A 16,118-nucleotide genomic window follows, 5' to 3' on the forward strand; every position below is an offset into this window, starting at 1 on the left:
CATCTCTCACCAACTCACTCCCCCCACTTTCACATAGACATTTAGTCTCTGCAATTTGTATATTCTATAAATATTTTCATGGGAAATGTTCATTTCAAACAGCATCAATAATTCCCCCACTAATTCCACTAAGCCCATTGGAACATGTACAGCTGCTACCCAACATTCTTTTACTGTACAGCTTAAACCCATAGAACAAGTTTCTTTTCCTCCTCCTTCATCCCTGCTACTGCGGTACTGTGAAACAGTCTTCCCCCCCTGATGTATTTCCCAAGAAATACAATTATTATTATTATTATTATTCAGGCCTCCATGGAGTCGAAAGACTCATCGTGGGAGGTCCATTCTAAGAAAAACAAGTCTATCTAGACTCATTGAGGGAGCTCCCTCTTAGGAAACACAAAGTCTGTCATACCACTCCTTAAATGCATTGACCGTTCCCTCTCTCACCACTCCACCAGGCAATGCATTCCATGGTTTAATCACCCTCCATGCAAAGAAACCACTCCTCACCCTCTTTCTCACAGTTTCCTTTTGTAACTTCCAGGGATGGTTCCTTGTCATGACTCCTTCCTGCTATTCAACTAAGCAAAAGAACCCCCCCAGTGTCAACCCTGTAACCACCTCTCAACAGTTTAAAAGTCTCAATCATATCACCCCTCCTTTTTCTATCTACCAAACTCTGCAGTCCACACTCCCTCAGCCGATCCTCGTATCTAATATTGTAAAGTCCTGATACCACCTTTGCAATATGTCCCCTAAATTTTAGGTTTCTATCAATCACCAACCCCAGATCTCTTGTCTCCCCTAGTTCCTCCAGTTTAACTCCTCCCATAGAGTATGCAGTGTCCCATCGATGTGTCCCAAACCTCAAGACCTTACATTTTGCTGCATTAAACTGACACCCAAGACATCAACAAAACATCACCTAATAGACAGGAAAAACATAACAAGAATAAGAACATGGAATGTAAGAATTCTTCACCGTGAAGGAGCATTGGAAATACTACTGCATGAATTAGACAACTACCGATGGGAAGTGATTGGACTCTGCGAAACCAGATGGACTGGAAAAGGAGAATTCCACCATGGACAGTACAAAATCTTAACTTCAGGCAGGGAAGACAACAAACACCAAGAAGGAGTAGCACTTATATTAAAACCAAAGGCTCAAAACTCTTTATTGTCCTACAATTCTATCTCAACTAGGATAATTAAAGCAAGATTTAAAAGATCGATTGGATCATTAATTATTATTCAAGTATACTCACCAACTTCAACATCATCAGAAGAAGACATTGAGGAGTTCTATATAGATTTGCAAAAAGCAGTACAGCAGACATCAAGTCAAGATCTCCTAATTGTAATGGGGGACTTAAACGCAAAAGTAGGCAAAGACTGGGATACCTGGCCAAGAGTAATCGGAAAGTTCGGGCATGGAGAAAGCAATGAACATGGCGAAAGACTGCTAAACTTCTGCTCAAATAATTGACTAACAATAACCAACACTCTCTTTAAACATCCAAAACCCCAAAGAAAATGGACATGGATATCACCAGACAGACAAACCAAGAACATGATAAACTATATTATTGTAAACCAAAGATGGAAATCAAGTATCCTAAACCGCAGATATCCTTCTCTGCAGATTGTGGATCAGACTATAAGCTAGTATTAGCAAACCTAAGAATAAAGTTAAAATCTGGAAGCACTTTTAGAGTCAAAAGGAGACTGAATGTAAAAAAACTACAAGGCAACAATATTCTAAGAAAATATCAACTAGAACTAGATAAAAACCTGAAGGAACTACCAAAACAGAATATAAACATTGAAGAACATTGGTACAAATTAAAGGAAATAATATTAAATTCGGCAGAAAAAACAAAATTACACAGAAAGAGAAAGTAAAAAGAATTGGATCTCGAATGAAGTAAAAAAGGTTAAGCGATCAAAGGAAAAGCATGAAACTAAAACAGAATTATAACAGAAATGAATATAATAGATTAACCAGAGAAATTAGAAAAACAGTTAAAAGAGACAAGAATAACTGGTTAGAAGAAAAATGCAAAATGGCAGAAAAGCTATCAAAAGAAAATAACCTTCATGGATTATATAAACAAATAGACCAAATTAGTAAGACAAGGACAACAAAAATTATAATGATCAACGAGGGACAAAGAGGGACAAAAATTATAATGATCAAAAACAAAGAGGGAAAAATAACCTTCATGGATTATATAAACAAATAGACCAAATTAGTAAGACAAGGACAACAAAAATTATAATGATCAACGAGGGACAAAGAGGGACAAAAATTATAATGATCAAAAACAAAGAGGGAAAACTAATTGAAAGTAAAACAAAAAGAATGGCCAGACGGAAAGAATACTTCAAAGATTTATATAATGAAAACAGCTCCCAGGATATTACGATTCCAGCCACTGAAATGGAAGAGGAAATAAATATCTTTACCAAAGAAATAATAGCACACAGCATAGAAAAACTCAAAACTAGGAAAGCACCTGTCATTGATCAAATACATGCAGAATTCTTAAAAGCAGGAAAGGAACAACTTTTGGAACCATTAAAAAGATTATTTGAAAGGATCTACAAAAATGAAGCAGTGCCTACTGATTGGGCCAAATCAGTCATAACTCCTATATACAAAAAAGGAGATAAAACAGAATGCAATAATTACAGAGGCATTAGCCTCCTCAGTATTCCAAGTAAGGTTTTTATGAAAGTACTCCAAAAACAAATTAAGCCATATATATAAAACTGGCACTAGGAGAAGAACAAGCCGGTTTCAGACCAGGGCAAAGCACAATTGACCAACTATTCACCTTAAGACAGCTAATAGAAAATCACTAGAGTACAACCAAAGTTGCTACATAAATTTCATAGACTTTTGTCAGGCATTTGTTCAATCCGTAGAAGAGAACTATGGAAAACTATGGAAGAATTTGGAATTCCCAACAAAACCATAAGAATAATAAAGAATCTGTATGAGAAATCTGAAAGTGCAGTACGAATGGAGGACACCTTAACCAACTGGTTTTCCACACAGAGAGCGGAGTAAGACAGGGATGCAATCTGTCATGAGACCTGTTCAATCTTACACTGGAAGAAGCAACCAATAAGGCCTTAAACAATGAGGACTCCGGAATCAAATATATGGGAAAAATGTGACAAATTTAAAATTTGCAGATGACATTGCATTACTTGCAAGCACAGAAGAAAATCTACAGGGAATTTCTGATAAAATAAAGGCGGAGTGTATAAAATCTGGATTAAACATAAATATAGACAAAACAAAAATTATGCAAATAGGAAAAAGAAACACCAATCTGAAAATTGAAATTGATAGTAAGAATCTAGAGCAGGTAGAAAACTTCACCTACCTTGGAGGCGTTATTGAGTACAATGGTGAAATTATAAAAGATATAAACAGATGAATCAGTCAAGCATCCCAAACTTTTGGACGACTTAATAAAATATGGAAGTCAAGAGACATCAAACAAGTAACAAAAGTAAGAATCTATGAGACAATGGTCCTCCCAATACTCCTCTATGGAATCTCAAAAAGGCTGAAGAGAAAAAATTATTAGTTGCTGAAATTAGTTGGCTAAGAAGATTACTTGGAGTATGTCTGCTGGATCGACTAAGAAACGAAGACATAAGGAAATGACTAAAACAAGAAATAACAATAATAGACAAAATCCAAGAAAGAAGATTGTGATGGTTTGGCCATGTGATCAGAATGGGAACAGAAAGACTACCATCTAAAGCCCTGAACACAATGATGGAAGGTAAAAGATCCAAAGGACGGCCCAGAATTAGATGGATAGACAAATAAAAGAGGACCTGAAAACCAAATCACAACAAGCGGCACCAAACTGGACAGAATTGTTCGGACTCTCCCGGCAGACAGAAGTGGAAAGAGTTCATTCGGCTGCATCATCATCCACATAGATGACGGAAGAGAGAAGAAGAAACTGATACCCCCATTCATTTACTCATCTATCTAGCTTATTCAAATCCTCTTTCAGGGCTACCACATCTGCACTATTACTAATAACCCTTCCCAGCTTCACATCATCCGCAAACAACTGAATATCCCCTTGCAATCCACAGACAATGTCATTGATATAAAGGTTAAAAAATATAGGTCCCAGTACCGAGCCCTGTGGAACCCACTTGTAACCTTCTGCCTCTTTGATATTGCTCCACGTACATAACTCTCTGATACCTATCAGACAGCCAATCCTGAATCCAGTTGACCAATCTGACACCCAGACCCATGTGCTGCAACTTGAATATCAGCTTATCATGTGGCACCCTGTCAAATGCCTTTGATAAGTCTAGGAAAATGGCAGTATATACCTTTCCCACATCTAATGCTCTTGTAACTTTATCATAAAAGGCTAGCATATTGCTAAAACAAGAGCGCCCCTTCACAAATCCATGTTGACTCTCTCACAGATAACATTACCCTCATCTGCCCAATTCTGTATACAGTCCCTGACTAATTTCTCCAAGATGTTAACAACTACTTATGACACACAAATTGGCCTATAATTAGACACTTCCAGTCTGCTACTGCTGTTATGCAATGGCACTATCTTACCTTCCTTCCATTCCATGGGCACCTTTATACAGGATTTTAAATCAATTATCAACAAGTTTCTCCTTTCCCAACCCACTACCCATATACTATAAGTTGACCAGGCAACCTCTCTATATGGGCCCAACATTAAAAATAAAAAATAAAATAAAAAATAAAAAATAAAAAAATGCCATGTACAACTTATAAAATTTTCTTTGATATTCTTTTTAAGAGACTTTATCCCAATGTAGAGAATGTTATTGTCGATTATCAGTTGGATTCAATAAAGGAAGATCTACAAATGATCAGATTTTTAATATATGCTAATTACTTGAAAAATGTAATAAAATTTGGAATTGAAACATACCACCTTTTCATAGATTTTAGAGCTGCATATGATATCATAGATAGATCTAACTTATTTATTGCAATGGAAGAACTACAGATTCCATGAAAACTTATTGCTTTAGTTAAAGCTACAATGAGAAATACTCATTGTGAGATCAAAATTCAGAACATGTAGTCTGAACTAAAATATATAAACACTGGTGTTTGACAAGGGGATGGCTTAGCTTGCTTACTGTTTAACATAGCACTTAAAAATATTTTCAGAGATGCTGGCATTAATTCAAGGGGAACTATTTTCTACAAGTCACTACAGATTATGACATATGCAGACAATATGGATATTATTTGAAGGACATGAAAAGCAATGGAAGAAACTTTCATCAGTTTAGAAAAGGCAGCAAAGAAGATGAATTTGCAGATTAACCAAGAAAAAACAATGTATATGCCAGTAACTAGAAAGATTTGTGATAATAATCCTTCTCAAATCAAAATTTTCCTATAAATTTGAAATTGTCCATACTTAGGATCAAAAGTTAATTGTAAAAATGATATCAGTACCGAGATTCAGAGATGTATTCTTGCTGCAAATAGATGCTTTTGTGGACTTAGGAAACACCTAAAGTCACATCTGATCTCAAAAGAGACAAAGAAAATGATGTACAAAGTACTTGTAAGACCAGTGTTAAACTATGCCTCTGAAAACTGAGTATTATCAATGGCAGATGGAAGATTGCCAGGTCTGTTTGAAAGACAAGTTCTCAGATATATTTTTGGAGCAGTACAAAAGAATAAAGGTGTGTGGAGGAAAATATATAACTATGAACTATACAGACTATTTAATGAGACAGACATTATTAAGTACATAAAAATAAATAGATAAAGAGAAGATGTTAATGCTAAGCTAGAAGGAAAAAGAAAAATTGGAAGTGGAGTGATTTAAGGTTTTAGGAGTCAAAAATTGGAAGAGTTTGGCATTGAACAAGGTAGGCTGGCTGAAGTTTCTGAAGAAGGCCATGGCCCACACAGTGGGCATATACACCCAGTGTATTTCCACACAGTGCTGTTGAGCCAATGATGATGATCCCTAAATTTCATCCTTTTCAATTTCTTTTCCACCAAATTCAACACATCACCACCAATTAAATATACAGCATCCCATCTTCAAACTCTAAATTTCTAAAATCTTGCTTTGCAATTTTGAATTGCAAAGTGAAGTGACAGTTATTGTTCCTTCAGATATTCCCCCCATCTATTTAAATATTACTGGAAAGCAACATTAGTTTTGCTCATCATAGATTTTCACCAACTTTGCTCATCTGCAAATGACTATGCATCCCAATATCATTAACATAAAAATTAAAACGTGACCATAAAACAGACCCATGTGGCTTAACACTAGTGATATTCCTCTTTTTTTTTTTCTTTTTTTTTTTTTCCTTCTTGAAAACTATGTCCCTGTACTGAATGTGACTGCTCACAGTCAAGCCAGTATTAAATTGAATCTGTTTGATACCACTTTCCTTAAACAGATCTTGATTGTTTCCCATGAACTATTAACACGTTCGCTGCCACGCTACTTTGGCATGGTCTGTTCCCCTACGCCGAGCAGTTTTCCTTCCTCAAGGTCAGTACGATAATCTCGTTACCGGAGGTAAACGTCCTACGAGTATACTCGTAGTTGGCTTGTACGGAGCATATACGGTCTATCAGAATAGACAGTTTTGATGCTAGCCCCACAAGCCAAGCATTTTGGCTTCTTCAAGGTCACTACAATAATCTCGTTCCCGGCGGTAAGCGTCCTACGAGTATACTCGTAGCTGGCTTGTGAAGCAGGTTCACCTACTACGAGTATACTCGTAGTTGGCAGCGAACGTGTTAATATTCCTCCTTTGTAGTTTCTCATGTGATGGTACAGCTCCAAGCTTATTATGAGTTTATCATAATCATCAGCTTTATAGTTTCACACATACCCTTCTCACCAATCAGAAACAAAGTGGTTGTTTTGAATATAAGCATATTTTCTGATGCTATCACCAGAAGTAGTGCTCTCAAACCCCAGGTTCCTTCTGTTGCATGTGATGTGTGTTAAGTAAAACTTTCTCAGTAGCTGCAATCTATTTCTTTACCTCACATGTTGGTAAGCATGATGCTAATGTAAGTAAACTTGATGTTATTAAGGCCATGGGACTTGGTATTTCACCACATGCTTTGAAGGAATATTCCAGGTAGTGAACAACAGCTTTGGCAGACATTTTTCACGTGAGTCGTACAATGAGGAGCCTAATTCTAAAGCAGTGGAAAGAAGGCAACATTATTTTGCTTTGTGAGGGTGTATTTCACTTTGTAATTATTGTGCTTTGTAATGATAAGACTAAGACTTTGAGTTACAGGCCAATCTATGTGACTGAGTGGTTGAAGTGTTATAGATATTAATGAGAACCAAGATCCAGAGCAGCAGCATTCTCTTTGATGGACATCATGGGTTTGCTAAAGGAAGTCATGTTTAAGTAATCTGCTTACTTATTACAATAAGAGACAGGTGCATTGGACAGAGAGATGAATATATGGAGGTATATTTAGATATTGCAAAGGCTTTTGATTGATTACCATATGATAAGTTGGTTAAATTATATGTGTTTGGATAATAAATCAGTGTGTTTGATCGGAAATTTTCTATCTTACAGATATCAGGCAAGTTGTGAATATGAGATCAGTAAGGAGTGATGGTGTACAAGGACCTGAAATTTAAGGGACCACATTGCATTGGATAATGGCAATGATGCAGAGGACTGACATGCAGAAATAGAGAGGTTATGATGCCATTGTATAAGGCTTTGAGTGGGCTCACATGGATTATTGTGCATTGATTTGGTCGCCAGGTTTTCATGATAATGAGGATATGTTGGAAAGGGTCCAGAGAAGATTCACAAAGGTGGTCAGTGGTCATTGAAATGTGAAGTACGAGAACAGATTAAGAGAATGTAAGTTGCAGAGCCTCAGGAATAGAAGGAGGGGGGGGTGTGATTAAGAAATATAAGCTAGTCAGGGATTGTTATTGAGTCAACATGGAAGAGATTTTTCATAAAATGGGAGGGATAGAACAAGAGGCCATTGCTGGAAACTGTATAAGGAGAGTGTGAGCAGAGGAGTGAGGAGTAGGTCTTTGCATGGAGATTGATTGGTGAATGGAATGCATTGCCTTGAGATTGTTGTGGGTGTAGACACATTGAATCAGTTTAAAGCACAGTTGGATGAGCATTGTGTGCAATAGTGTATCTCCCACAATGAGTCTCTGACTCCATGGAGGTCAAATGTTAATATTAATAACTTATTAGAGAGAAGCCACTAGTGGTGTGCCTTAAGGATATGTTTTGGGGTTCACTTGTTTGTTAATGATGGGGAAGATTTGAATGGGGATATTTAGCTGTTTGCAGATGATACAAAGTTGGTAAGAACTATGAGGAGTAGAGTAGATGTTGTAGCTTTACAATGCTTTGAAAAATTTGTGGACTGTTTGGGTAAATGAGAAAAATGAAGCATTCTTCTTTGAGTGTATTTTTAGTGATCCTCAGCTACTCTGAGCAGTCCCTCAGAGATCATGCCAGTCCACTGTCTGATGTCTGCCAGCCAAGATTTTCTTCATCTTCCTTGTCCTCTTCTTCCATTTATCTTCCCTTTTATAATCAATTGAAGTATCTTATATTTTTCATTACAAAGTAGGTGACCAAGATATGCAGTTTTCCTTCTTTTTATGGTATCTGAAAGTTCACATGATTTTCCCATTTGTTCCAATACTTCCTGATTGGACGTTTTTGCTGTTAATGGGATTTTTAACATTCATCTGTATAACCACATCTCAAAGGCTTAAAGTCTTTTTTTTTTTTTTCAAACTGCAGTTACACAGTGTTGATTTCATCAGGAGAAAATTTTTTCTTGCCATTTCAATCCTTACTTTTATTTCCATTTCTGGATTACAATCTTCATTTAACCAGCAGCTGAGATATTTAAACTTTGCCACTTTTTCTATTAAAGTGCTGAATTAAGAATTGGTTTCTCGCTTATGACCATGAATTTAGTTTTGATGATATTTATTTTTAATCCCATTTTTTCACCCTCTTCATTCACTAGTTCCAGAAGATGTTGAAGATCCTGAATATTGTCAGCCAGGAGTGCTATGTCATCAGCATATCGGATGTTACTGACGATTTCACCATTTTCATTAATCCCTTCCTTTCTTCCTTTTATGACTTTTTGAAATATGGCTTCTGAGTACATCCTTGCCTTACTCCTCATTTGATGTTAATGGAGTCTGTAATAATGTCATAAACTTGAACAAATGCCTTTTGGTTCCAATATAAGCTTTCAATGATCCTGATGTCTTTACCATCTAATCCATTTCTTTTTAATAGTGCAATCAATTTAGCATGTTGGACTTTGCCAAATGCTTTCTCGAAGTTGATGAAGCAAACGAATACTTCCTTGTTTTGGTCAATACATTTTTGGAATGAGATTTGAGAACAGAAAATAACATTTCTTGTTCCCAAAACGTTTCTAAAGCCAAATTGGGTATCACTGCTGGTGTCTTCACATTTTCTGTATATTATTTTTGGAATTATTTTCAGAAGCATTTTGAGAACATGACTCATTAGGCTGATCATTCTATAGTCATTACAAGTTTTCACATTTTCTTTTTTAGGTAGCATGATGAAGGTCGACTGTAACCAGTCTTGAGGGATTATGCCTGTATATCTTAGATCTTATTAAATAGCTTTACTAATATATTAATGTTGTCACCTTCTAATAACTTTACTATTTCCTGGTATTCTATCCGGGCCTAAGGCTTTACCATTTTTAGCTGAGTGCAGTGCACATTCCATCTGTTCATAAGTATATTCTGGGTTCTGTCTGTTATCAGTAAAGAGTTCTTCTATATATTTCATCTATTCTTGTATTTGCCATCCTTTTCGGATATTATTTCTCCCTTTTTGTTTAGAAAGATATATAATTGTTTTATCTTAAATTTACCTAAGGTCTCTTTAAACTTTTTGTGTAGATTAAAATTGTCATGCTTTTCCTGCAGAATTTCTATTTCTTTACAATTTTCATTCATCCAGATTTCTTTTGCTTGCTTCTTTGATCTTGCATTTAATAATTTTCTGTACCTCTTTATATTTTGTTGGACTATGATTTTTATATGATCTGCATTGATCCATGAGAGAAAGAATTTCATCAGTTATCCAATCTTCTTTTTTTTCCTGATCTAAGGTATCGGTACATTTCTCTATGAAGACAGATTTTAATTTGTCCCATGATTCATCAATCCTCATGACGTCATCATTTTTGATAAATGCTAGCTCTTGATTCAGATCTTGACTCAATTTATTTCTTAACTCTTGATAGATTAGAGCGATTAGAAATGGGTACAAGAGTTGGGACCGTAGTAGAAGGTTAAAAAAGGTTAAACAAGAGTTAGTGAAAGCAAAAATCGAAATGAAACATTTAGAAGAGGATATTAAACATCTAAAGAAAAGATTGGCTGATGAGAATGAGTAGTTAGTAGTGTGAAGAAAGAATCAAAGGATAGTCGTATATCATTGTATGGGGGCTCAATCATTAGTGGTGTAATGACTAATAAAGTACACAAAACACACTTTCCTGGCAGAACAGAGAAGGAAAAAAAACAAAACTGATGTGTTGCAGACATGGAAAGAGCAGCTATCAAAATTTGTCTGGTAGTCGTGGACACAAATGACTTAGTTGGAGAATAAAAGAATGTTGACTGAGACTTGAGAAAGTTATTGTGGCAGGTAAAGAATAATTCTGTTGTTAGAAAAGTTGTAGGCATATTGCCCAGATATGAAAATAGTGAATTGAGAAGGAGAGCAAAGATAATGAGTAAAATGGCTGAGTTGTGTGAGGCAAAGGGAATTCAATTTGTAAATTTGGGGAGTTAATTTAAAGAAAAGTTGGAATGGTTTAAAGTTGATGGATTGCATTTGAATAAGTTTGATGTTGGACATTCAGAAAGGCAATTGTTTTCTGAGAAGGCACAGAGTCAAGACTTTGCTGTAGTAAATGATCAGAGTCTACTTGTGAAGCAGGATAGCACAAATAAATGAATTGTACTACAGAAGGAAGATGGATATGAGGTTGAAGATCTTTATGCATTCCATCACTTTGTGCAGCAGCACAAAGTGATGGAATGCATAAAGATAAGAATGAGACAGATAGTAATGGAATCAGAGTCAGGATTAGGGAAACAGGAGTGGAAAAACCAAAGAGAGATAGAGAGAGAGGTGTGGTATAGTGGCTAGAGTAAAGAATGTTGGTGCTGGTAGAATGGCCTCAAAGACACAGGTATTATGTTTGTACACAAAGGTAAGGAGTCTTCAAAACAGGATAGCTGAGTTTGCTGCATTGCTTGAGACGGTATGCCCAAAATTAATCGGAATAAGTGAAACTTAGTTGTCTGAGGAGGATCTGATGTTGGGGAAATAAGAAGGGTATATAAATTTCTAGAAGGAGAAAAATGTGAATAAGGTGCTTAAGGGTCAAGGCTGTATAACTGAGAGGAGACCTCCACATAGACTTTAAAGGAATCCGGACAACCAACCAGGGCTTCTGACCTAATGTCCAATCCTCACCGTCTCGTGGTGCAGCCTGTTAGGTATCTACCTGGATACTGAATGAATGAGGATGGACTGGCAATTCGTTTAGCCAATCAAATTGTATTCTTATTGGCTTAAACCACAATATAAAATGATGGTACAACATGACAGAATTTCATGCTGGCTGGAGCATTGCCTGGTTAAACAAGACCCTCATTGTTTTTGCCAGGGCATCAGGGCAAACAGAAAAAAGTCAGCTACTGGAACAATTCTTAAAACACACTCCAACTGAATATCACCATAGCTCAAGATTGGTACTATCAACATAAGAAGCCTGAATGGCAAAGAAATGGAGCTAGCTGAGGAATTAGATAAGAACCAGATCAACATAAGGGGTGACTGAAACAAAAACAAAAAAAAAAGATTACCAGCTGTGTACTACATTGATGGAATGGTACTCCAAGAGATTGACGAGGCTAGGCACTTAGGGGTGTTGGTAGATAGGGAGATGAAGTTCAGGGGACACATTGCTAAGGTGTCCAAGAATGTACATAGGATTACTTGGTTATGAAGAACACACTAACATCCACAGATAAAGAGGTTATTATTTCCTTTTATAAAGTGTTGATACTTCCACATTTGGAGTACTGTGCTCAAGTCTGGTCACCTGGATTCCTTGGAGATGAGGAAGTTGTAGAAAGCGTTCAGAGGAGGGTGACTAGGTTGGTGAGTGATGTAAAAAATGCTCTCTACATTGATAGATTGAGAGCTAGTGGATTGCAGAGGTTGGTTGATAGGAGGAGAAGAGGGGATATGATAGAAATATTTAAATTACTGACGGGTTTTTATAGGATTGGTGCAGGGGAAATGTTTCAGCTGTGTGATAGTGATGGAAGAACAAGAGGTCACCCCTGGAAATTAAGGAAAAGTGTAGTTAATAAGGGTGTGAAAATGAGGGTTTTTTTGTCTGGAGGGTGGGGAATGAGTGGAATGCATTGCCTGACTCAGTTGTGAGTTCTTCATCTGTAAATGAATTCAAGAACAGACATGATGGATATTGTTTTGATAGTTTGGGTCTCCTACCATGAGTCTGCTGACTCCATAGAGATACCCGCAATAATAATAATAAAGAAAAGTCTCATTGACTATGTTCTTGTTGATAGTGATGTTTTATCCCTGGTGCAGGACACTAGAGTGTACAGAGGATTTGAAATTGGAAGTGATCACTATTTAGTCTTCAGCAGGATAAAATTGAATTTCATATTATTATTATTATTATTATTATGGGCAACTCCAAGGAGTTCTTAGACTCATCGAGGGAGGCCCTAACATCATGTCAAGAACAACTATTCAACATTCACAGCATATATCATACTTCGCCTTGAACTCATTCACAGTCATGACACCCACAACAGACTCTGGCAGCTTATTCCACTCATTCACCACTTTCCAAGTAAAAAACCTAGCTCTAACACCCTTGCTAACAACACTCTTTCCCAGTTTCCATGGATGGCCCCTAGTCCTCCCACCACCAGTCCTGTTCTGAAAAGTATCCTCTGAATTAATCTTATAGAAACCCTTCAGTAATTTGAATGTCTCAATCATATCACCCCTCTTCCACCTATCAACCAATTTCTGCAACCCACAAATCTTCAACCTCTTCTCATAATGTTCATTCCATAGACCTGCTATCATTTTGGTCACTCATCTCTGAATCCTCTCCACCTCCCCATCAAGAAGAAACCCTGATGCCCAAATCTGGGCACAATAATCTAGATTGGGTCTTATCGAGGCTCAATACAGAGGAGCAATAACTTGCTTGTCTCTGCTCATCAAGATATTCTTCAGTAACCAAGTGATTTGATGAGCTGATTTAGCCACTTTTGCAATGTGCCCCCTAAACTTCAACTCCCCATCCACCAACACTCCCAAATCCCTGGCCTCGTCAATTTCCTGGACTACAGTTCCACCAATGTGGTATACTGCTGATAATCTTTTCACCCCAAAATGCATAACCTTACATTTGCTACATTAAATTGACATCCATTCTGCTTAGCCCAGTCGATCAAACTATCCGAAATCATCCTGCAAGATTTTGACATCCTGTGCATTCACTATTGCCATACTCAACTTTGCATCATCAGCAAACAAATTAACAGTTCTTCTCGGATCCTTTCCCATATCGTTAATGAACAAATTAAACATTATTGGTCCAAGAACAGAACCCTGCGGCATATCACTAGTCACAGGTCGTCTTTTGGACTCTGCTCCGGAATAAACTACTCTCGGATATCTTTCTATCAACTACCCTCCTATCCATCTCACCAATCCTATATCCATCCTCATATTATGCAGTTAACTGTTTAGAATTCCATGTGGTATCCTGTCAAAGGCCTTAGCAAGGTCCAGTAGAATCACTGCAAACCCATTACCCTTATCCAGTTCAGCCGTCACTGTGTTATAAAATGTGAGTAAGTTAGTGAGACATGATTTACCCTTTACAAAACCATGCTGTCCCCCATACAGTATATTGAAAAGAGGAACATGTAAGAAAGTGTTAAAGTGAATAAAAGTTGAGCAGCTCTCAGATGTGAACTTGTAGACTAAAATACAAAAATATTATTCAAGAAAAAATGAAAGAGTTTGAGAACAGGAACCAAACCATGGAGAGAATGCCAAGCCCTGAAGAAAACAACGATTGATTCAGCCATAGTGGCATGTGGTGAGATTGTCTGCAAGTATAGAAAAATCAGAACTGCATGATGGACACAGGAAATTAAAGAGGCATTGAAGGAAAAGAAGAAAGCATATCAAAAGTTCCTGGCAAATAAGTCCGCTTGTGGTCTTAGAGAATACAGAGACAAATGTAAGAAATCGAAACACTGTGTAAAACTAGCTAAACAAAAGTCATGGGAAGACTTTGGTAGGAACATAGAAAATAAATATCAAGAAGATGGCAAGATATTCTAGAGTTTCTTGAAAGAATCTCAGAAATGGAAGAAAGAGTGATGTAAAAGGAATTAGAGATGATGAAGATGACATGAAAACTGGAGAAAAAGATATCCTTAAAGTATGGAATAATCACTTTGAAAAATTGCTAAATGAAGCAAGCAGTAATAGCGGTAAAAAAGGTATGTATTCCTGGTAATGTATTCCTGATTAATATATTATTATTATTATTATTATTATTATTACCCCAAGACCTCATGGAGTCAAAGACTCATCTGGGAGGTCCTTTTATGACAAACACAGCTCATCATACCGTGTCTTAAACACACTCAAGCTCCTTGCAGACACCACAATCTCAGGCAAGGCATTTCAATCATTCACAACTCTGCACAGAATAAAACCTGCCTCTCACACCCTCTTTATACAGCTTCCAGTGATGACCTCTGGTTCTCCCAGTATTTTAATAGAACTTCTCCAGAATTAATCCTATAACAATCCCTTGCCAACCCATAGGTCTCTATCATATCTTCCCTCTTCCTCCTGTCCACAAGACTCTGCAAATTACATCTTCTCAATCTTTCCTCATACTCGACATTCCAGAGATCAGAAACTACCTTAGTCAGTGACCTTTGGACACTTTACAACATCTCTTCATCCTTCTGAAAACCAGGTGACCACATCTGGGCACAATAGTCTCACCTCCTCTTGGAGCATCCACCCTTCTCACACTATGTACCCCTGTCCACCCTGAGCCTCCCTTTCCCTGCTTCTCTTGCACACTAATTCTCTCATTTTCTATGTTCATACCACTCACTTCCCCATTCATGATAACCTTTTCAATCTCTCCTGTCTTACTTTCCTTCCACATCACTTCCTGCTTGATCTGATTCATTCTGTCTACTCACTTCTCTACCTTCCAGCAGCAGTCTCGCCAAGCAACTCACACCATAACCACTCAAATGCAGTCCATCACTCCCATATAGTTAACTTCATCCTTTAAACTCGTTCCACAAATTAACAAACTGTCCTCCCATCTCCTCACACATTTCAGCCAGCATATCATTCACAATCCTTGCTCTCTGCCTCATCTCACCACAGTCATACCTAGGCAACATGCTCACTACCCAATCTGTCACACTATTCTCATTTATTCTTCTAAGCAGCCTCCTGATATCCATTCTGACGTTCTCTTTGTACTCTGTCAAATCATTCGTTCTTATTAAAACCTATTAAAATCTTGCGATATTACTACTATGCTCGCTCCTTCCTCATATCCAATGCCTCAATCACTCTATTCATTTTACCACCTGGAAAACATATCTTTTGTATCCTATCATCCAGCACACCTTTAATAATGGAGTTGCCATACAACGCCACTTGCTGGTCTTTCATTAACTCTTTCATGCCATCAAGATTTGTTTTAATAGTTTTTACCCAAATTTTTCTTAATTTCATTCCACATCCATTTCTTCTCCTGCCTCATCCAATCCAATTCAACTTCCGAATCTCGTGTCACATTCTCTCTATCATTCAATCTTTCTCGTTTTCTAACTCTCGACCCCACCTCTTCTCACTTTCACTCTCATTCATCCTTCTGTGTTTCCGTA

The sequence above is a fragment of the Typopeltis vanoorti genome, chromosome 12, assembly GCF_054136105.1.
Source record: "Typopeltis vanoorti isolate ZY-2024b chromosome 12, IOZ_Tvanoo_1.0, whole genome shotgun sequence".
Taxonomy (NCBI): Eukaryota; Metazoa; Arthropoda; class Arachnida; order Uropygi; family Thelyphonidae; genus Typopeltis; species Typopeltis vanoorti.